Source organism: Kogia breviceps, chromosome 2 (assembly GCF_026419965.1).
Source record: "Kogia breviceps isolate mKogBre1 chromosome 2, mKogBre1 haplotype 1, whole genome shotgun sequence".
Classification (NCBI taxonomy): Eukaryota; Metazoa; Chordata; class Mammalia; order Artiodactyla; family Physeteridae; genus Kogia; species Kogia breviceps.
The window spans coordinates 14039699-14063327 of NC_081311.1; the positions used below are offsets into that span (position 1 = coordinate 14039699).

The window sequence follows — 23629 nt, forward strand, 5'->3', positions numbered from 1 at the left end:
ATCCTGGTAGGGTCTTTGGAGACACTGCCACTTTTGGGGCTGGATTAGATCCTTCTTAGGGGCTTATGGAATCGTTGAGACCTGAATCAAAGGTTTATTGGCTCCCCACTGGGGGAAACTATTAAATTAATAAAGAATCAGTGAAATATCTACAAAATATCACATTATATCTGCTTTTGCTATGTAAGAAACTATCCCGGGATTTAATGGTTTAAAACAATAGCCATTGTATTTGCTCCTGGTTCTGTTGGCAGGTCTCTGCTGGGCAGGTCTTTTACTGGCTTTGCCTAGGGTCACTAATGTGACTGCAGCCATCTGATGACTCAGCTGGGCTGGAGAGTCCAGATAGCCTCACTCATGGACCTGGGGGTTGGTGCTGGCTGGCAGCGGGGTTCTTTCTCCATGTGGTCTTTCATCCTCAAGGAGGCTAGCTCGGGCTCCTGCACGTGGTGGTCTCAGGGCAGCAAGAGGAGGAGGGGGGAGGCTGCAAGGCCTTGAGACCTTCCTGAGAAGTCATTCTAGTCCTCAAAGCAATTCACCAGGCCAGCCAGAGGCAAGGGGTGGAGAAATAGATTTCACCTCTTAATGGGAGGTGCTGCAAAAAGTTTGCGGCTATTTTTAATCTAACAGAGTCAGCGTGACTCACATGTTACCAAGTACAAACCTTAAAAACTTGTCCTACGTTTTCAAACAACTTGTAGGTTGGATTTTCTTACTTTTTAAGAAGTTCTGTGAGTACATGCCAATTGTCCAGAAATCAGCCCTTTGTAAATCAGATGTTACTCACAGCCGAATTTTCTTCAAAGCCACTTCCCGTTATCTTACACCTGAAATTATTTGTTTGTTTGTTACAACACGCGTTTCTATGTTTGATAAATGGGGGAATGATGTGGGTATACGTGGAAGTTGTGTTGGCTCATTGGCAAATTTTCCCTGTGTGCTTATGTTTTGGTAGATCAGGATGGGCTTTCTCATGATTAACGATCAATAAGAATTAAGAAGAAAATGGAAAAATGTGTAGATTCACCTTCCTTTAGTGCCGGTTGTGGCCATTTTTAATCTTTCCATCCCCTTAAGCTGTATGGGAAAGCTCAGAGGGCAGGTGAAAGAGCTGGAAGGCATTGCCCCGTAAGGGCAGGTGCAGGTGACATTCTGGATGGGGCTTTTCATTTTGATGAGATCGGTCTCTGTAGGAAGTGAGTGCCCCTGAGGTCCTCCATGTCAAAGGAGGAACAGGAGCCAACGACATTCACTGTGTGGTCTTGGGTCCAGGGCCCGGTGGCCGCTGGACCAGGATATCACTCGAGCCGTTACTGGTTTTGGAAAGGCTCAGGTGCAGGGTTCTGAGGTGTTGACTGATATGCACCAACCCTATTTTCCCCATGAAAATCCTATTATTTTTAATAGGATTTTGCTGAATGTGAAGATTTTCAGGGAAATACCTGTATGTACAGCCCTCACCTAGGAACCATCTCTTGCAAATGACTTATTCGGGTTACTGGCACCATAACTACCTATAGGAAACAGTTTTTTTTTCTTAATAGCAGTCGATAACTAGTGCAGTCCTATTTTCCGTTCTTTTATGAATTGAATAAAATAGCAGATAATAGGTTTACTAAGACAGTTTTAATGTCTGTCCTTGGCAAAATAAAAACTTTAGGACACTTTATTAGGCCCACGTAGAGGGGATTTTATTGCTTGGCACATTTGAGGCATCGTGGGACCAGAATTAGTGGAGATCTGGGGGCAGAGCTGCTGTGCAGATTTGAGTCTATCAGCCCTCAGCACTTGGTGTGACTTTGATGATCAGAGTGAGAAATGGTTAAAGCTGGAGGGTACAATCGGGCTTTCAGCACCTATGAGCCAACCTCTTCATTTTCTTGATAAAGAAACAGAATCCTAGAAAGTGGCAGTCACCTGAAGAGTACACAGTGACCAAGTGGCAGAGTAGGGGCATGCTGTCCCTCAAGGCAAGCGAAGACTGCTTGTCTGGGTTGGGATACTGAGGATGGGGGGTGGTGCTGAGGATAGGGACCTTGGGGTGGCAGCACCCAGCTTGGGCCCTGGAGGGGACTTGGCAAAAAGGGGATTGTCTAGTCTGAAGGGGAGTGGTGAGTAGTGGTGCCAAAGACCCAGCAGAGACCTGATACCGCTGGGCTTGCTGGGTCCTTCCAGACCTGTCTCAGGACAGGCTGCTGGGAGTGTGTGTGTGCGCGCGTGTGTGTACGTGTACACACATAAGTATGTGTGTGCCTGCAGGTATGGAGCGATAGGGAGAGGGGGCAGCAGAGGTGGAGGAAAGGGAAGGAAAGAGATAGAGACAGACAGAGGAAGAGAGAGACAGAGACTGTGGAAGCTTCTGATAGGTCTTCCCTTGGGGTTCGTATGGTTCATTCAGACATGAGCCCACAAGGACTCGGCTAGTTGTGGGCACTGATTTTTCCCCAACGCTGCATTCCTTGGGCCTTCCCTGAACATTCACCAGTGAGATCTCAAAGTGCTACATGCTGGGGGCAGAGCCTGAGGGTCTCAGGAAGGAGGATGAGCCCACGGGGTGGGATTTATCAGAGCACAGTAGGAATGTCAGAATTCACTGCGTCCTACTTATTTTTTGATCTAAACCTTGTATGTGGAATGAATAGTTACATGGAAAAAACAGACTTCCTCAGTGAGCTATATTATATATATAATATATAGTATATACACTGCAGTGTATCTGTAGTTATATGTATTATGAAATGGACATGTATTCCTGTAGAGTTAGGCCTTAAGATAGAATAAAGCATGCTGAAGATTGCAGCTGGGGTCCTGTTAACATTGCCCCTCAAAAATCTTAGTGCGGGGCTTCCCTGGTGGCGCAGTGGCTGAGAGTCCGCCTGCCGATGCAGGGGACACGGGTTCGTGCCCCGGTCCGGGAAGATCCCACGTGCCGCGGAGCAGCTGGGCCCGTGAGCCATGGCCGCTGAGCCTGCGCGTCCGGAGCCTGTGCTCCGCAACGGGAGAGGCCACAACAGTGAGAGGCCCGCGTAACAAAAAAACCAAACCAAAACAAAACAAAATCTTAGTGCGGGCGGGGGAAGGGGGGAGCGGGGAGGGGGGGGAGCGGGGAGGGGGGGAGCGAGGAGGGGGGGAGCGGGGAGGGCGGGGCCACTTGTTACTGAAATACTAGCAGTGAGGTTGAAATAAGCTGCAAACACAAACGGAAGCCCCAAATACAATGAACATGGCAGAGGGGTGGCCCTGCGCAGCCTGTGACTCATTAAGAAGTAGTCAGGGATTTCGCGTCCCAAGATAGAGGCCCCTCCCACCTCCTCTGCCAGCAAAGCGCCTCCCTCCCCACACCTCTCCCCGCGCTCACAACTGGTTTTGCCTCACCCTCAGAGAAGAACTTGTCAATTGGTTTCCATCTGTGAACGTGCTTACAGTTCAAGGTGACCCCCTCTTGCCTCCCCCGACCCCCAGCTGAACCCTCAGGGCCCAGAGCCCATGGGGGGGCCCTGTGGCTGTCCCATGCACAGTGCCAGCTTCAGGCTTGTTCCCAGATTTGGCGACCGAACAGCAGGACTCCGACCAGGAGGTGAATGAGTAGAGCTGAGAGCAGTGCGGGTTTGGAAGGGCCGGAGCCCAGCGGTGGAGCCAGGACCCAGGAGCTCAGGGTGAGGCCTGCGACCCCAGCAGAAAGCCCGCCTGCCCCCCACCCCACCCCCCGCAGGGTGGCAAGATTTCTGTCTCAGCACCAAGGATGGCCCACTTCAGGCAGGGGACAGCTGGGGACATTTGGAGGGTTGAAAGAGCCAGAGCAAACCCACTAAAGTAGAGCTCCTCTCCTGGGCCTGGAGGGGGCCGAGAGGTCTAGGCAGTTCGAGAGCTCCTTCCAGGTGGGTCCCTGAGCTGAGCGCTCAGCTCTGGACGGTTAGTGTGCTATGGTGGGACCAGCTCAGGTCCCGGGTGCGAGTGTCAGCTCTGCAGCGAACTCCTTGTGAGGTCTTGGGCAGGACTGGAAGCCTTCCCGAGCTTCTGTCTCCTCATGTCTAGGACGCAGCTGAGAGGTACAGCCTCCTCCACAGGGTCGCCGGGGAGATTTGCCAGACAGAGCGTGGCCCCCAGGGGGCGGGAGCCGGGTGATCTCCGGGAGCTGGTGGAGGCTGGGGGTCCTGGGGCAGGAAGCCGAGGAGCAGGCAAGGACCTCGGGCAGGCCCAGTACCACGGCTGAGCAGTAGCAGCGAGGCTGCAGGCGGTGCCGGGTGAAGGCCAGCTTCACGCCCTGCTCACCCCGCCCTGCCCGGTCTCCTCTGTCCTCACCGTGTCCTGGGCAGGGACTGGGTAAAAACCAAGGTGACGTTGGTTCTCATGACAAAAGCGCTACGTGTTCATCGCGGAAAGTATAATCCAAAGGAAGAAAGGAGGAAACAGCCAGGGCCACACCCCTCTGAGCAGCCCCTGTTGAGCACCGGGTGTCCAGCCTTCCAGACTTGCCAGGCCAGGTGAGACAGAGCCGACAGATGCGCTTTCATAAAACCCAGTGCCGTGGGGAAGGGGGTGTTATCCTCCTTTTATAGAAAGGGACACAGAGGCTCGCAAGGTGATGGTTCTTGATTAAGGCCCCATGGGGAGAGAGTGGGTAGGCGGCCTAATGGCTTCCGAGTTTGGATTTTTGTGTTCTTCAGAATCCTTGTCCTGGATAATTTCTGTAACACTCCCTCACATGCTTTGCCGCCAGCCACGAGAAAGCCACGCCACAGGACCCCTTGGCTCCCTTACACCACCAACCATCCAGGGAACAGGGTGGGCTGGGCACTGCCCAGGTGCAGGGCTCTGCGTGGGCACGAGAGGCGGGGGGGACTGGAAGAGTCGCCGAGCTGTCTCCTCCTAGAGCTCACGGCGGGCGCTGCCTGAGGTGCCTGGGCTCCCAGCTGTGGATGGCTCAGCAGAGCTCTGCTTGAACCTGGACACAGGTGGCCTGGGCCCCGGCTGTCAAGGTGCGGTCAGGGGCCCTCAGGTGGGCAAACGGCAAATTTGCCTGAAAGCCCCAGACCTTCTTTTTGGAGGTGCCTTAGTGGTGGGAGCATCAGGGATCTCAGGAACGGGGCCTCTGGTCCCCGCTGGAGTGTGCGTTCCCAGCAGGCAGGAGGCCTCATTGCAGCTGCCTCGTGGGCTCCCTTTAGGAGCGGTCAGGGCCCTTCGCACCGGAGCAGCTTTGTGTCCTTCTGTCAGTTTCCCCGCAGGTGCCCGTGCCCTGCAGAGGGCAGAGCGGGGTTCTGAGGGGCGAGGCTGCGGCTTGCTGGCAGGCCCGCGGGGGCAGGTGGGAGGGGTGCGCAAGGGGGCCGGCTGGAGGCCTGTGGACAAAGGTTTGCTCATCCATTTGAACTCATTGCCTATAATTAAAATGGATGAGAGATTTCACCTAAAAATCTGGATTTCCGATTCCTTTCTTGGGTGGAGCCAAAGCATGGTCACCCCTCTGGACAGGGCAGGGGGTCTCGTCTCCAGTGTTAAGCCTCCGTCACCCCTGCTGTCCCTACTGTTTTTCTCAGAACCGAGTTAGGGGAAAGTTCTAGTACTCACATGGCGATAACAATGGGGCATCAAAGGGCCTCTCCTGTAGCAGGGGTCTTTGGTGACTTGGGGAGCAGGCAGAGCTTGGATTCAAGCTGGCTTTGCCTCCTGCCGGCTGCCGGCGACGTTTTTCCTCTCCTCACGCCTCCGTTTCCAGAAAGCAGTTGTAGGTATGAGGATTAAATGAGATGGTGCCTGCAACGCCACGCCAGGGACGTGACATCTACAGCCCAGGTTACAGGTGCCCTTCTTGTTTGCTCTTTATTGTTATACTTGGTATAATTCACATACGGTAAAGCATACAAATGTTAAGTGTGTAGCTCGTGGACTTTACATATGTAAGATACATACACTCAGGTGTGGTGGGTCCAGTAATGGTCCTTCAAGACGTCCGTGTCCTCCTCTCCTGGAACATTCACATATGTTACCTTGCGTGGCCAAAGGGACTTTTGTAGAAGTGATTGCATTAAGGGATTTGAGATGGAGAGACTGTCCTGGATGATCGGGGTGAGCTCAGTGTAACCCCAAGGGTCCTTACAAAGGCAGGGGGACAATGGGAGGCAAGAGGGCCAGAGTCAGAGATTCGGAGGTGCTCTGCTGCTGGCCTTGAAGATGGGGGGAGGGGACACAAGCCAAGGAGTGCAGGTGTCCCCTAGAAGCTGGAAAAGGCAAGGAAGTGGATTTTCCCCCCCGAGCCTCCAGAAGGAACGCAGCCCGGTCGACACCTTGATGTTTAGCCCGGTGAGACCCGTGTCAGACTTCTTGACTTCCAGAACTGTCTGGTCTTAAGTCACTGAGTTTGTGACAGCAGCAATAGGATGCTGATACGCTGTGTCACCACCACACTAGGCAAGGTACGGGACATTTTCAACACTCCAGAAAGTTCCCTTGTGCCCCATCCTGGTCTCTATCTACCCACCCTGTGAGGTAACCATTGTTCTGATACCTTTCATCTGAGGTGTTCTTGAACTTCATATGAATGGAACCTTAGAGCATCTGCTCTTTCATGACCAGGCTCTCGTCTTCAACACAGTGCTTTTGAGGTTTGTTCATGTTGCTGGGTGTAGAGGATTTTGCTCCCTTTTTATTGCTGAATAGTATTTCGTTGTATGGCCATACCATACTTTGTTCATCCGTTCTCCTGTGGATGGATGTTTAGATTGTTCCCAGTTTTGGGCGATTATGAAAAAAACTGCCGTGAACATTCTGGAACAGATCTTTTTTGGGGGCACGTACATATTTCTCTTGGGTAGAATCCAGCTGGTGGAGTTGCTGAGTCACAGGGAGGGCATGCTCAGCTCAAGCAGAAATGCTAGGGCTGTGAAGCACGAGCACGGGTCAGCCTGGCTGCCCCTGGGCACCGGAGGCTGATGGCCACCCTTCTTGCCCACAGTGGTTTCCCGGGTGCACACGTGGTGGTAGGGGGCCTCCGCTGGTCCAGGGCAGGGGAGTAAGTGGCCCTCCGGTGGAAATGTACGTGGAAAACCTCAGTCGGCAGGTGTGCGCGCTGGGCCTCAGAACGGTGGGTGGGCCTGTGCTTCCTGAGTACCTGCTCTGCACCCACTTCGGGGCTGTCATTTTCTCATAGGTCTTCCCTTGCGGTCTCCACGCAGCCCTGTGAGGGGGAGTGGTCGTTAGCCCAGGTTGCAGCTGTGGAGACTGAGGCCCAGGACAGAGTCCTGTCTGTGGCAGAGCTGGTGTGGGCGGAACCAGGTGTCCTCCTCCAGCCCAGCTAACTCTGTGTCCTTGGCCCTGTTCACCACTCCTGGAAGAGTAGTTCCAGGCTGTGCCTGGTGGGAGGGCAGCCACAAGGGTCAGCTCCTCCCACGGGAAGGTTAGTGGGGCCTTTTCTCCCTGCAGACCGCTGCACGAGAGGGCCTGGGGGATTGCAGATGGCTTCCCAGATGGCAGAGAACACAGCCCAGCTGGTGCAGGGGGTTGTCTGGGGGCAGTTGTGATGGGGGCGGCAGTGGTGCGGGCGCTAATGGAGCTGTCTCATTGGTTAAAGCGTTAGATCTGATATGAAGGGCAGAGGAGAGCCACAGCGGGTGCTTGAGGCTGGGAGTAACCTGATGAAATTGGTGGCTGTGATGTGATGTGAGCGGGGGGCAGCCGGGAGGGAGGGTGGAGGCCTCTGGGAAGCTCTCCACACCGCTCTCTCTGTCTTTGCTTGTGCTCTTCCTCTGCCTAGGGTTCCCTCCCCATCTTGTTCACTCGGCAAACTTGCCCTTCGAAAGGCCAAACAGCCTCACCCTGGGGCCGCCCACCCCACCTCAGTCCCCCATGGCGCTCACCATGGTGTCTAATAAAGAGTTCGTGGGCAAGATAGAATTTTCCGGTGTTCTTAATTACAATATTTAAATTGAAGTCACTTGCTCTGTAGTGGCCTGAGAACTCACAGTCGGATTCTCGTACATGAAATACCCATGTGATGCATATCCATTAGACAAGACTAATGGAGCCCATTGGGGGTGGGGCAGAGGAGGGTGTGGGCAGGCACACGGGGGGGCGGGGGATGGGACCCTCGTCCGCTTGCCCTGTGGCCCCTGCCTGCTTCCCTGCTACACATTTAGCTTCCGGAAGTCTTCTTGTTCACTGACGCAGACTGTCCCCAGACTTGTGTCCAAACCTTTTTGGGACCTTCTCAGACTAGGCGTGTGGAGAGAGGGGGGCAGAGAGACGAGGGTGGGAGTGCGGGGCCCATGTCGATGTCCCTGCGACCAGCTGCCACTTTCCCAGCCTGAGGCATTCCCGTGGGCCCCTCCTGGAGGTCACTGCCCTGTGCTCAAACATTCCTGGCTCAGCGGGTGGGGCTGTGCCTGGGGGTGGCAGGCTGGTCCCTCTGCATCTGGAGCATTTTGCTCTGAAGGGGAGATGGCCCCTGACTCATTGAGTTCCAGACGGAGCTGTTAAAGAGAACCATGAGGCCCGAAGCCCTCGTGTGCATGGTTAGACTTAGTGCCGCGGGCAGGCCTGGGGGCCAGGAGGGACAGGCCTGCGGCGCAGCAGCGATGGAAAGCCGGAGGAACGCCGCCCTGGGCGTACGGAGGCCCAGACGGCTTCCTAAGCCTGAGGTTGGGCAACTGGCCATCCACAGGTAGCGGCTACGGTGCAAAGTCCCATTCCTTGGACCTCGGTTCTTGCTTATCTGGGCCCTGCAGGGGCTGGAACCAGGGGTCCCGGGAGGTCACGTGTCCTGAATACTCATGCAGGAATATCATGCATGCACCAGGGGGTGTGGGCACCCGTGATATATCTGAATTGTTTGGCATCCGGGGCCGTCTGTGTGTGGCCTCCTTGTGGGCCCTAAACATTATATGTATTTTATTTCCTGAGGTTCATATGGTTTTGAGGCTTGCCTTCCCCACCGCAGCTCAGGAGAAGATTTGGAAGGACTCGCGTTTGCATTTCTGCGTGGTAGGGATGGGAGATGTGGGGGTAGCAGGAGTTTGCGGTTTGTTTGCTCTTACCCCGCTGTAGTGATTCACCCCAAGGGTTTGGTTTGGCTTGGTTTTCATTGTAGTTGACTTGCTTGAAGTGCAGATTAAAAAACGGATCAGAGTTTGGTGGTCAGCATCTGCTCGCTCTGGGACAGGAGCTGGGTCTGGTGTATCGGTGGGGAGGCTCTGCGGGCCTCATCACAGCTGCTTGGCCTTAGGTGGGCCGTGGGGTGCTCTGGAGGACCCTCTGGGTCCTGGTGGCTTAGGCTTTTCCCCCTGCTCTGTGGAGTAGCCTGAGGAAGTAAGCACCATTCTCAGGAAAGTACCTTAACGTGGTCTTTATATTCTTTTGGCAAAGGCTTTGAGCAAATTCGGTCCTGGGGGAATTGTCCACTAGTTTGCTTCGTTTTTATCTCCTGTTACTGCTTGGAAGTTAGATATTCTATTTCAGCTCCTTTCAAGAGTAGTTACTCTTGAAATTTTGCCATGTATACTTAAGTTAGCAAAGTCTAAAGTTAATCAATAGCTTAACCCAGTTTACTAATTCCATTTTTGTAAGAAGGTCAGTCCATCAGTGAAGGTTTTGTATAAAAAGAGTAAGAACTAGGGAGTTTAAACTTAGTCTTAAAAGCCTCTGAAAGGACTTTCTCTCCTTCCAGCTGACATGAAGCCTTTGCCCAGCGTGCGGGGAATGGTCTGTGTACAGGTGCCAGGCTGCCTGTGCCGGAGGGCATTTGGTCGCCCCCTTGGAAGTTCCCCTTCAGGCTGCAGTGGATGGGCCAGGCTTGACCTCCCCGGGGGCTCTTTTGAGCCCCTCGTGGCGTTTCTTTTCTCTTTTCTTTTATGTTTTGGGAGCAGGAATTTCTCAGGCAGGTTCCTGAACACCTTCCGGCCTAGGACCCAGGCTCAGGCAGTGGGCGCTTCCAAATAGTTAACGGAAGAATGTTTTAATACGGATGCAGTTTGCCCTCCTGCTAAGATGGGGCCGTGACTCCCGCCGAGGGCTAGTGTGGCTGCAGGTTACTGGTCACCTTCTCCTGACATTTATTCCAGAACCCCTGGAAACTACTTATCCCGGGAGAAGCACTGACAAGCCCCCTGTCTGTAGCTCACTGTCAGGATGCCTGGCCCTTGGGAGTCTCCTGGCCCCTTAGCTCTGGCCAGCCGGCTTCAGAGCATCTGGGGGAAAAGTGAAGACACAGCTGGTGACCTGGGGCACTGACGCCGCTCTGTGCCCACGTCCTTGTGTTGCTAAAGAGCAGGGTGTCTGGGGACAGGCCAGTGCCAGCTGTTGCCCCCAGCCTAGCTGTAGTTGGCAGCCATCCTGGAGGTGGGCTAGGGGACAGTTGTCCTTACAGTGTGGGTTCCTGCAGCTCTTTGATTTTATGTTTCTTGAGCTATAATTCACATATCACAAAACCCACCATTTAAAAGTCTACGATTCAGTGGTCTTTAATATATTCACGAGGTTGTGCAACCATCCCCACTATCAAATTCCAGAGCATTTTCATCACCCCCAAAAGAAACTCATATCCGTTAGCAGTCCCTCCCTATCCCCAATCCCTCCAGAGAACTGATGTTTCACTGCTCTTTTCTGCAAGTTTTCCACCGTACAGGCTCAGGCCAGTCTCAGGGCCCCTGGAGCCTCAGGGCTGGAATGTGGTGGAGGGAAGGGACTTGGGCATTAGAGACAGGCACTTACTAGCTGTGAGATTTTGGGGAAATGCTTAACCTCTCTCCGCCTTGATTTCTTCTGCTGTTGAATGGGGCTAATATCTACCTATTTCCTACCTCATTGGATTGCTTGTAAAGATAAAATGAGACACTGTGAGGAATAATAGCTACACTTGTTAAGACTTTTGCCTGCACTATTCTTATTGAATCCTCATTAATCTCAGGAAGTAAGAGTTATCGTCTCTATTTAATACAGAAAGAAAATTGACCCACAAAGAAGCTTAGTAACTTGTTCAAGATTGCACAGCTGTGCATCCGTTTTTAGCTGCAAAGCATGTAAAAACTGACTCTATCTTCTTTCTAGAAAAAAGAAATTAGTTATGACCATGAATGGGAAGTCCAGAGGTCTCACAGGCTCCAAGGCAGGTATCTGGCAGCTCATGGACCCACTGAAGGGTGCATGGAGGTTCTTTCCATGCTGACTGCATCTTGGGCTGGCGGCAAGATGGCAGTCACAGGTGTTGGCCTCATGGGCTCGCTTGAGAGTCAGGATGTTTCTTTCCCAGGAGCCTCCTGCAGACTTCCCTTCATGTCCCATCAGCCAGAGCTGTGGGTCACAAACCCATTCCCATGTCCATCATTGGAAGGGGAAGGGGGTTGCCGTGATTGGCTCAGACTACTCAGGATCTACCCTGGATCTGGGGAAGGGTCACCCTTCCCCCTAGTCATGTAAAATAGGGTTTGGTTAAGAAGGGAGAAATGGATTTGGGGTGGATGCAGCAGTATCCACCAAGATCAATAAATAACTGAGCTGGGATTTGAAGCAGCCTCCCCACAGGCCCAACACCCCTGTGCTTAACCACAGCGCTACACAGCTTCTACAGCTCCCGGCAGGCAGTGAGTCACGTGCGCAGTGGATCTTGCTCGAATGCCTCAATCCATACAGTAGCCTGGTTTCCACTCCTCCTGAGTCCCATACCTCCTTTTTTTCTGACCCACTGTTGCTCTTCTACAGCTAAGTAATTGCCTGGCCTCAACTCGAACTCCTCTAGCGATGGAGAACTCAGTACCTTTCCAGGCATTTCCTTCCTTATTTTTTGATTATTAAGTGCTATGGCTGCCTTTTATGGTGCTTTTAGATGAATTAGAAACAGATCTTCTCTGGGTGCAAAAATTGGAAAAAGGTGCTCACTCTAGGTGATATAGTCCTTTAGTTCATGACTTGGGAGGGCACCTCTGGGGTAAGAAAACGGCACCCATACCTAGGGGTGGGTGCAGTCCTGCTTGGGTGATGTCCCTTCGAGGTGGTGCCTTTGTGCAGTGCACAAACTGCACTACTGTTTTGGGACATTTCTTCCATTAAGACACTCCTCTGAGGGATCTGTAACGTGCACAAGCCTCAGCTCTCAGGCACCGGCGGAGTACGGGAGGTTTGTGCTCCGGTTCTGGCTTGGGGTACAAGCGGGCTAAGGGCAACCCTTCCTGCCTGGAGGTGGCACAACTTTCTCTCATCAGGAGGGTTCAGCTGAAGGGGGTGAACCAGCTGTCTGTCTCCCCAACCCTTACCTCCTGTCCTGCTTCTCCCTCTCCCCATCCCCAGGGACAGATGATGAGTGTTTGGGAGGGGGGTAAGATCCCGCTCCGGGGGAGACCAACAGGCTGCAATGCCGTTGCCCCTGGCATTCGTCTCAGTACAGGCAGCGCCAGCTGGGCCGTGGCCTCTGTGGGCTGAGCCATCCCGAGGCTGTTCACGATAGAAATTGGGGAAGTCTAAACCCTGGCCTCCCAGGTGCCCAGGCAGGTGGAATCTTTTCCTTGGTGGGAGAGTGATTCTTCACTTACCCGGTCAGTTCGAAAATGTGCTTCATTGCAGAGGACGGGGAAGCCTGAGTTTATTGCCTGGCGCGGAGGGTCACGTGGCTTCTCAGGGTCTCCGTGGTTATTCTGAAAGTGCCCCTGAGGTGAGCAGGTGGCCTGAGCGGGAAGTCGGGGCCAGACAGTCTCCCTCGCCCATGGCAGCAAGGCCCTTGCGTTTCCCGTCACTGAGTTTTCCTGAAGGTCCCATTTGCCAAGTTTCCGTCTGGTGAGACTTTTTATCCTTGATTAAGAAGCCCAGAGAAGCATAATGTAAAGAAAGTGCATTTGCCAGCCTTGTGCATAAGTGGGAGTTCTGTCCCCTGGTGTAAGCACGTGGGTGCTTTTTCTCAACAGCAGTTGGACCGATTTGGTGATGATAATCATGACGGTAATGATGATAAATGACATCTATAATTTATCAAGTGCTCGCCATGCACCAGGTTTTGTAGATACGATTTCATTTATTCACGCATTATTTTACAGTGATCCTGTGAAATGTATCACCATCATCGTGATCCCCTCCCCCCCATTTTCCAGGAGGGGTGGGAAAACAGGCTCGAAGAGGCTAAGTAGCTCACCCCAGGGCCTGTCTCTGGGAAGTGGCTATGCTAGGATTTGAGGCTAGGCTTTCCTGACCCTGAACCTCTGTGTTATCGAGGCTCCTCCCCACCCTGATATTTGGATTTGAAGAATGATGACATTTGAAATGCAGAACACCGTGCCGCTTCGGAGCCAAAGGAAGGGCGAGCCATGCGGTCTTCTGAGCCCGGAGGCAGAGACAGCCGCTGGGGCTTGGGGGGTGCCCTGTGATTGTGACCCCCTGACCGCCCCTGTGCTATTTGCCCATCTGTGAAATGGGGATTTAAGTTAACACTAACACCTCTCTCGCGGTTTCATCTTTCAAGAGAAACAATACCTGCGCGGGACCTGGTGTTGGGTACCGTGTGGGGCACAGGCTCAGAGGTGGCGAGCTCCGAATCCAGCTGGGCCGCATCCTAAAGATGGGGGCTTCTTTCTTAACCTTCTAGGCCTTATGCTTCTCACCCATCCAGTGGAAGAATGCCAGTACCTCCAGCCCCTAACAGCGGGCTTTCTCAAGCCACACCTGTAAAGCTCTTAGCGTGGCACGAAATTCGCATTCAGTGTGTGCCGACCATGATAGCTTTCCTAATAGATTTCTGAGTTTGTACATTTCTAACAATTTCAAATTAATAATTTGAGTTTAGGGCTTCCCTGGTGGCGCAGTGGTTGAGAGTCCGCCTGCCGATGCAGGGGACACGGGTTCGTGCCCCGGTCCGGGAAGATCCCACATGCCGCGGAGCGGCTGGGCCCGTGAGCCATGGCCACTGAGCCTGCACGTCCGGAGCCTGTGCTCCGTAACGGGAGAGGCCACAGCAGTGAGAGGCCCGCATACAGCAAAACCCCGCCCCCCCAAAAAAAGTTTTGAGTTTAATAAACTTGCAAAAGAGCCTAAACTAAAAAAATACATAAATATCTGACCCCATGAAGGAATTCAGCAAATGGTGGGTGAGGGCTGTTACATATTTCGTGGGGTTTTTTTTTTTGTGTGTGTGTGTGTGTTTAAACCAATATTTATTGAACAGATACACTAAATAATAATCACATGTAAATAGTTTGGTAATACTGACACAAAGCATGAGCTTTAATGGAAGAACTTGAATTTAGAATAAGACGTTTCTCCCTGGAATGCGTAGGCATTTCCAAACGCCTGAATACCTTCGTTTGTGTTTTCCGCAGTTACATCGATGAAATAGGTTCCACAGCAAATTCATCACCTTTCTTCACAGACTTACTCCTTTTCCTGGATCCTTTTATCCCGGACTGTTACATATTTCTGAGGGTTTACCTCTTTTGTTCATTGCAACACAGTGATTGAGGCCCTGAGAATCCCAATCCCACTTCACGGAGGGAGAAGATGCACCGGAGAGGTGAGGTAGTTTCTCCAGGCTCACAAACCGGTGTCCAGACCTCCGCTTTCTCCACCTGCCGTGCCATGTTCTCCATCATCGTCAGAAGCCATTTTGCTTTCCTTACTTTCCTTTAAGTACTGCAGCCAAGGAGCCAACTTCAGCTTTGCTCCTGTTCCCAAGCTGCCCTGGTTCTGGAGAGACATGGCCCTCGACCCTGCAGCCCAAGCTGGCTGCCTTGCCTGAGGATGGAGGATGCTGTGCCTTCAGCCCGGTCCCTGCAGGACACCTCCCTTTCTGGAGGCCTCAGCGTTTGTTCTTTTAGTACAAAGGGTCACAGGGTGACAGCTGACATTGGCACTGCAGCTGGCCATTCCTCAGGGGCGTGAGGAGGTGCCAAGGCCTCCACTGAGGCTTCTCATCCCTTCCACATGGAGTTGGGAGCCCAGCGAGTCTGAACACAGCAAAAAGCGTGTGTCCTGGTCTTTTGAGAAACCCTGCCTGTCTGCAGGGGCATCTCCCCATTTCTCAGAACATGGAGGGATCCAGCAGTTGGGTGGGGAACAGCCCCCTGCCTCCTCTGAGGCCCTGGGTTTACAGGGGTGGTTTCAAAGTCTAGGAGGGCCTCGTATCTGAGGCTGGGCTGCTGGAGCCCGCCTCGGAGTTAGAGCCATTCAGCTGGTGGTCAGATACCTGCTTTGCTGCCTGCAAGGGAGCCAGGTGGGTTCTGATGAAACTCAGACTCCTTCAAGGGCTGTCCCAACAGTCTCACCTCCAGAGAAGCCCGCTGAACCTGTACCCCTCACCCACCGGTGACCCAGGTCTGAAACCTTCCCAGGCCTTCAGAGTCCCCGTGTATCGGTTTAAATGAATATATATTCTTACTAGCTTATTCATTCTCTTGACAAATGTCTGGAGCACCTACCTACCATGTATGGGCCACGTGGTCTGATTGATACACAACATAAGAAAAATACCCTCTGGCCCTCCTGACAAGAGGGAGGTGGACATAAAACTGGTACATTAAAACACCAACTCTTTTATCATGGAAAATTTAAAGCATATACAAAAGTAGGGCAAATAATGTATTGAGCCCCGATGAATCAGTCACCAGGTTCAGTCATTATCAATATGTGGCCAACATCCTTTAATCTCTGTCCCTCCCCTCCCGTATTATTATTATTATTATTTTAAACATCTTTATTGGAGTATAATTGCTTTACAATAGTGTGTTAGTTTCTGCTGTATAACAAAGTGAATCAGCTCTATGTATACATATATCCCCATATCCCCTCCCTGTTGCATCTCCCTCCCACCCTCCCTATCCCACCCCTCTAGGGGGACACAAAGCACCGAGCTGAGCTCCCTGTGCTATGCAGCTGTTCCCACTAGCTATTTTACATTTGGTAGTGTATATATGTCTATGCCACTCTCTCACTTCGTCCCAGCTTACCCTTCCCCCTCCCCGTGTCCTCAAGTCCATTCTCTACGTCCGCGTCTTCATTCCTGTTCTGCCCCTAGGTTCTTCAGAACCATTTTCTTTTTTTTTTTTTTTTTAGATTCCACGTATATGTGTTAGCATATGGTATTTGTTTTTCTCTTTCTGACTTACTTCACTCTGTATGACAGTCTCTAGGTCCATCCACCTCACTGCAAATAACTCAATTTCGCTTCTTTTTATGGCTGAGTAATATTCCATTGTATATATGTGCCACATCTTCTTTATCCATTCATCTGTCAGTGGACACTTAGGTTGCTTCCATGTCCTGGCTATTGTAAATAGAGCTGCAATGAACATTCTGGTACATGACTGTTTTTGAATTACGGTTTTCTCAGGGTATATGCCCAGTAGCGGGATTGCTGAGTCATGTGGTAGTTCTAGTTTTAGTTTTTGAAGGAACCTCCATACTCTTCTCTATAGCGGCTGTATCCCTAACACCGTACACAAAAATAAACTCAAAATGGAGTAAAGACCTAAATGTAAGGCCAGACACTATCAAACTCTTAGAGGAAAACATAGGCAGAACACTCTATGACATAAATCACAGCAAGATCCTTTTTGATCCACCTCCTAGAGAAATGGAAATAAAACCAAAAATAAACAAATGGGGCCTAATGAAACTTAAAAGCTTTTGCACAGCAAAGGAAACTATAAACAAGACGAAAAGACCACCCTCAGAGTGGGAGAAAATATTTGCAAATGAAGCAAATGTGACAAAGGATTAATATCCCATGTTATTTTGATGAAAATCCCAGATCATATTGTTTCATCTGATAATATTTCAGAATGCATCTCTAAAGGAAAACAACTCTTAAAAATCTCATAATTACACCACTAGCAATAATTTCTTCCTATTATCAATATCTGGTCAGTGTTTACATTTCCAGTTGTCTCCTAAATGGCATAAATTGTTTTGTTCATTTGAATCATGGTCCAGTAAAGATCCAAGTGTTGCAATGACTGGAGTTACTTTGTATTTTACGTGTCTTTTTGAGGTGTAGCCTTTGTCTGGGGCTGATCCAGATGGCCTGGTAACTCATTAGAAATGCAGATACTCTGCATTCCCAGACCTACTGGAGTAGAAACTTCGGGGGTGGGGTCAGCACGTCTGTTTAAATAAGCGCTTCAGACGATTCTGATGCACATCAAAGTTCGAGAGACCCTTTAATCTACAGTTTCCCCTCCTTCTTTCCCCTGTATTTTCCTTGTAATTTATTTCTTGATGAAACCTGGCTGCTGTCCTTAGCATTTCCGCAAGTCTGGGTTTCGCCAGTCAATCCCCAGACACTGATGAAGAAGTTCCTCTCTCCTCTGTACCAAGAGATCGGAGAAGGCTTTTCTCCCTCAAACAGAGGGGCCCGACTTTTGGAAGTGGAGTTCCCCGGAGGAGGGGGTGGAAGTGGGGTGCACCTCCAGGCAGGGGAACAGTATGCGCAGGGAGGGGTCTGGAGGCTGGCTTGAGCACAGATGTTCCTGGGACTGTGAAAGGATTGGGTGGAGCCAGGGATGGGGGCGATGGAGAGAGATGAGGCTGCAGAGGGAGGCGGGGTGGACTTTTAAAGGCCTGGTCGAGTAACGTGAGCGGACCTCAGTTTTGACCGGATGGCTCTGACTGCAGAGGAGCGTGACTTGGATGGGGAGAGTCAGAACGGGGAGACTAAGAGGCTATGTGGGGGCCCTGATACAGGTCAGCAGGGTCTGGACCAAGGTTGTGGTGCTGAGGCTGCAGAGGGTGACTGTGAGAGATGCTGAGAAGTAGGAATGACAGGGCCTCGGAGTGCAATGAGAGGGGAGGGAGAAGTCTAGGAACTCTCCCTTCTGGGAGCTACGGCGGTTGCACCAACCAGAAGGGACATTTGAGGAGAGAGGCAGGTCTGGGGGTGATTTGAGAGCTGATCCCACGTTGTTGGAGGTAACTCAGGATATGTGTTACTAATAGCCTGACTCGAGGGTTGATGTCTCAGTTGGGAAAGACCTCAGTGGCCGTCCAAGTCTATGGGTAGTCACAGAGTCCACTTTTGGGCACACGTTAGAAACGTCCACCCGCCCATCCACCCATCCACCCATCCATCCATCCACCCGCCCATCCACCCATCCATCCATCCATCCACCCGACATTTACTGAGTGCCTGTGACAAATGAGGAGCTGAGGAATCAAAGATGAAATAAGTCATGGCCTTGCCCAGATGAGCCCAGAGTCTGTGAAAGAGAAGTTGGGTGGACAAAAGTATCTTAATCCTGTGTATGGGGTGATCTGGTGGAGCCCCTTCAAATGCTGGGTCCCAGTGGGCAGGGGCTGTGAGGTTTCTGAATATAATGCATAAAAATTAGTAGGGGGCTTCCCTGGTGGCGCAGCGGTTGAGAGTCCGCCTGCCGATGCAGGGGACGCGGGTTCGTGCCCCGGTCCGGGAAGATCCCATGTGCCGCGGAGCGGCTGGGCCCGTGAGCCATGGCCGCTGAGCCTGTGCGTCCGGAGCCTGTGCTCCGCAGTGGGAGAGGCCACGGCAGTGAGAGGCCGGCGTACCACAAAAAAAAAAAAAAAAAGAGAAAAAAAAAATTAGTAGGAAGACCTGTTGGTCTAGAAAGCATTTGCTCACCTCCCCCAGCAGCTGCCTGAACATGCATGTTCCTGTGAACCTATGGTTAAGAGAGAAATTGTGAACTGCCACCACACATGGACCGAGTTTGCAGGAACTTGAGGATCTCACTGTCTCTGGGGAAACTCCGATGCCCCAGTTCTCTCTCACTGGGGCATCTTATCTCCTAATCCATTTAGTGATGGAGACGGTAACTGGAAGTTGCTGTCCAGTGTCAGGTTGGGCCTAATGCAGCCCCCTGGTGCATGATGCTGCGGTTTCTGCCACAGTAAATCTCATTTCCATAATTGCTATTTAGCAATTGGAGAGCAGCTGTTTTACACTCAGTGTTCTTTGAAGTCAGGAGGGTCTCTCAGTTCACACCAATAAAATTTCCATTTACTTTGGACATCAACCATGGTGATTGAAAAAAAAAAACACCCATAAATTATTTACTGAAATGGAAGTTCAGTTTACGGTAATAATGCATTAGTTCAGCTAGCCATGCAGCCTGTTATAGGGTAATAAGAATTTTAAATTTTCCTTCTTAAAAGATATTTGCCAGTAACCTACACATGACCCTGAGCTGATCAATTTTCAAAGATGACACTACAGGGAGGGCATATAAGGAGAGAGAAAGGGAGAGCTTTTTTCAAATGGCCTGATTTTAGGCAACTGTCAGCAAATAACCTATTATCTCATGGCTAGCAGGAGCAAAGAAATGAACATATATACTGCATTTTAAAAATCATAAGGGGGCTTCCTTGGTGGCGCAGTGGTTGGGGGTCTGCCTGCCGATGCAGGGGACACGGGTTCGTGCCCCGGTCCGGGAGGATCCCACATGCCGTGGAGCGGCTGGACCCGTGAGCCGTGGCCGCTGAGCCTGCGCGTCCGGAGCCAGTGCTCCGCAGCGGCAGAGTCCACAACAGTGAGAGGCCCGCGTGACCACACACACAAAAACATAATAAAAAGTAAAAAAATAAATAAAAATCATAAAGACCGGACCTTAAAAATCCTTTTGAAATTGAGCATTTGTTTGATCGAACGTAAATCTGAAAGCTAGCAAGGAGGCCTATTTGAAAAAGCCGGGGAGTCTCCATTGTTTGAGACCACCTGTCATTTCACATGAGCCTGGAGCCTTGTAAAATAAAGTCAGCTCAATGGTTCCGTCTTCATCTTTAAAAATGTTGTATTTATGGAGCAGGATCGATTTTATATATCTCAGAAAGTCCACGATTCTGCTCACGGCTATTTGCTGACTAATGTCTCCAGCAGAGAGCAACAAACGAGTTCGTGAATTATGGCTGTCTCTGAGGTTCTCTTATTAAGACTGTTTTTTATTTTAGGAGTGTCTGCTTTGATTAAAGCCATTAGAGCCAGGAGCAAATGAGAATGTGTCTGGATTTTACAAGTCTCACGTTTTATAGCAGGAACCCTGGTGAAGCCTGCATTTTAATTATTACACTGTTAAGGCAAGTGATGAGTATTAACCTCACAAGTTCGGCTAGTTTCTCCTCTGCTATCTGCTTTGGGGTCTAAAAAATCTTGTGGCAGGAGACTTGTTGGTTGAATCCTATTTTTACTTGTTTATATCCTCTACTTGGCTGCATAAATATTTTCATTTATTTATATATCCCTCTTTGCTGCAAAAATTATTGTTTAAATGACTTGGTTGAAGAATGTTTTGTGGGCTGAGTCCCAGGTTAAGAGCGAACCTAGGAACACCTGTATCTATTTTTATAGTCACTAAACTAAAAAAAGATTATGTACTTATGTATAGTAAAGATTCTTACTTATATGCAGTAAGTATATAAGACATAAGTAATGGTAAATCATCTAAAACTAATGACAAAGAAGACCTGATGATTATTTTCTATTGGTTTTCTAGAAAGCTTCTGGTCTCTTCCTCCTCGGCTTGATTCTGGGGCTGATAGTTTGCATTCTTGAAATGTTCCTTGTTTTTCTGATTCTGTGATGTGAAATCATCAAATCCCTCTGTGTTACTGCATTTCAGAGTATCTTAGTGCTTGAAATGGGAAGATGCTTTGAGTGTCTGTTTAATCTTGTGGGAACTGCGGAGTAGGTATTTCTGAAAACCCCCTGATCCCTCAGCCCTGCCCTTGACTACACTTCTGGTAAAGCATTTTTCTTTAATCTCTTTTACCAGTCTTCTCTCCTTACCTCTGCAGATGAGTATCACTTTTCTTTTCATCAGCTTCCTTTCTCTCTTCCAAGCCTGTACTCTAAAAATCTCTCTTCTTCTTGGGCTTTTAGCTTTGCCGTTCTCTTCTGCTCCTGATGTGCCCAAGTCACTCTGTGTGCACTGAACTGGAATATCACGTAGGCGGGAGCAGTCACAGGGCAGACGTTATTATATTGGCTTTATAGAGAAACTTAAACAGGGTCACAGTGAATGACAGTTGGTGTTTCTTACTGTGGATAATGGCCTAGGTTTAATCGGTAGCCAGGACACACAGCATGTACCTTGTACATATAGACATTCCATGTATCAACTCTCACCTCTTGTCTGTTAGCTTAGATCTGTCAATTATCCATAGACCAATAGCTAATATTCTATTGACCCTGTTGTGTTTATTCTTAATCACTTACCTATTGAATGAAAGCTCTCAAGATTGGTTGGGATTATTAGCACACCAGAAACTTCTCACATCCCGCAGGGGCTAAAGCAGGCTTTTCCATATTCTTTTCCTTAAAAATGTTGGAGCACCTTTTTGACATCTTAAATAGTTAAATAAAGAAATATTAGCTTGATAACAAAGTTATCACTACAGGCTCTTTATATTTCTGTGGTGGGTCAATGCACATTAACTGGTGAATTATCTTTGATTTGGGATCTATAGAGCTATAGATGTGGGTGTGCATGATATGCAAATGTCTATAAAAATATTACTCCTCCATACCTTCTGTGCAAATCAGTTTTAAATCATTGCACAATGTAGCTGCATTTTAATTTCTAATGGAGAAAATCCATGAAGTTCAATTGCCTCTAGGCCTGGCTGAGTGATCAGCAAGTCAAATGATTTATTTCGTACTGAGCCAGAGGCAGGGTGGGAGGGAGGTACAGGGAGAACCAAAAAACATCCTTGGTTCTTGTCTTCAAATTTCCTGGAGTCCTCTGGGGGCCCAAGGCATGTGTTCAGTGTGTGGCCCAACACATGCTATTTTACAAGTCAGTAGGACATGCTCTGAGAAGGGCTGAGTGATGGGATAATTAGAACCAAGCAGACAGCGGGGTGGATGGTTTGTCTGCAGATAATAGCTTGTTTGCTAATTGCCAGCACCAGATTTTCAGGGCAATTAGACGTTCGGTGTCTTCCAAAACCTTCTGTGCAAATGTGGACACATGGCTGCAGGCCTTGCAGGTAGCAGGTGGAGAGAGGGTGGCATCTCTCTGCAGGCTGCCCAAGGGGGGGTGGGGGCAGGGCAGACTACTCACAAGTGGAGATGCTGACCTCCCCCTGCTTTCATGGAAGGGGGTACCCTGTGCTGAGAGATGAGCAAAGGAGCTGAAGTTTAGCTGGCTGGTCCAGGAGCCAGGCTCACGTCTCCATTTTCTTTTTAAGAGCACTGAGCCATGGTGCTAGTAGAATCGGAAATTCTTTCTCCTCTCAGATGAGCAAGTTTTTTTTAATAAAAGTTTTTTATTGTGGTAAAGTATATATAACACAAAATTTGCCATTTTAACCATTTTAAGTGTGCAAATCAGTGGCATTAATTACATTCACAATGTTGTGTAACTGTCACTACTTTTTCCAAAATTTTTTGTCACCCAAAATGGAAATTCTGTACTCCCCATTCCTCCCTCTAGCCCCTGGCTACTTCTAATCTACTGTCTGTCTCTATGAATTTGCCTGTTCTAAACATTATATGGTATTTGTCCTTTTGTGTCCAGCTTATTTCACTTAGCATAATATTTTCTAGGTTCATCCATGGTGTGTCATGTGTAAGAATTGCATTCCTTTTTACAGCTGAATAATATTCCATTGAATGGATATACCACATTTTGTTTATCCATTTGTCTGTTGATGGATACTTGGGTTGTTTTCACTTTTTGGTTTTTGTGAATAATGCTGCAGTGAACACGCACATACAAGCATCCCTGTTTTCAATTCTTTCGGGTAGATACTTAGGAGTGGAATTCCTAGGAGTGGAATTGAGTCTATGGTAAGTCTATATTTGACTTTTTGAGGAACTACCAAGCTGCTTATCACAGCAGCTGTATCATTTTGCATTCCCACAAGATGTATACAGGGGGTCCAGGGGGTCCAGTGTCTCCACATCGTTGCCACCATTTGTTATTTCCTTTTTTTCTTTTCAATTAGAGCCATCCTAGTGGGAGTGAAGCAGTATCTCACTGTGGTTTTGATTTCCCGAAGGACTAATGAGTGCATTTCCCTAATGACTAATGAGTTAAGCATCTTTCACGTGCTTATCGACCATTAGTATATGCTCTTTGGAGAAATGTCTGTTTAAGTCCTCTGCCCCACAAGTTGATTTGTGGCCTCTGTACTTACTTGCTTCTGAACCTTTCTCCCAAAGTTTGGAACTGAGCCTTATCAGGAGGATAGGGAGCATACGCCTGCAGATTGGGAAGGTGGCTGTGCAGATCTGAAGCTTCATATTCACTCTTTCATGATTCATTTTATTCCCACAACCCATTTGGCACCCACTGTAACGATGCTGTTTGAGTTCTCACTAAACAGGAAAAAAAAAAAAAATCAGTAAGCTCTTGGGATTAACCACGCAGAGGCAGGTGGAGCCACTCCTGGTGCTTTCCTAGAAGCAGACAGGTCTTTCTCAGATACCTCATACCCTCTGGGTTTCCTTGACTACAGGTATTGTTGTAGCACATTACCTATGTTTTCCCCACACGTGTTAATGTATATACTGAATGGAGCAGTATTTGCAGAACGTACTGGATGGTACCTGGGATTTGTTGGTGCCCAGGGCCTGCCCATCACCTCTGCAGGGGGAGCCTGCAGTGCTTGTTCTGCTGCTCTGCAGGCCCTGCCAGTCCTGGGCAGCGGGCAGGGAGAGTGGGTGGAGCTTCCAGCACTGACCAGGGACAGGGCGACT

The 23629-nt window shown here is 49.8% G+C and overlaps 1 protein-coding gene across 8 annotated transcripts in view; it reads left to right on the forward strand.

Moving 5' to 3' along the window:
- Nucleotides 1-23629, forward strand: part of HSPA12A (heat shock protein family A (Hsp70) member 12A) — a 165434-nt gene that overhangs the window by 107404 nt on the left and 34401 nt on the right. The gene's annotated exons all lie outside the window — the stretch shown is intronic.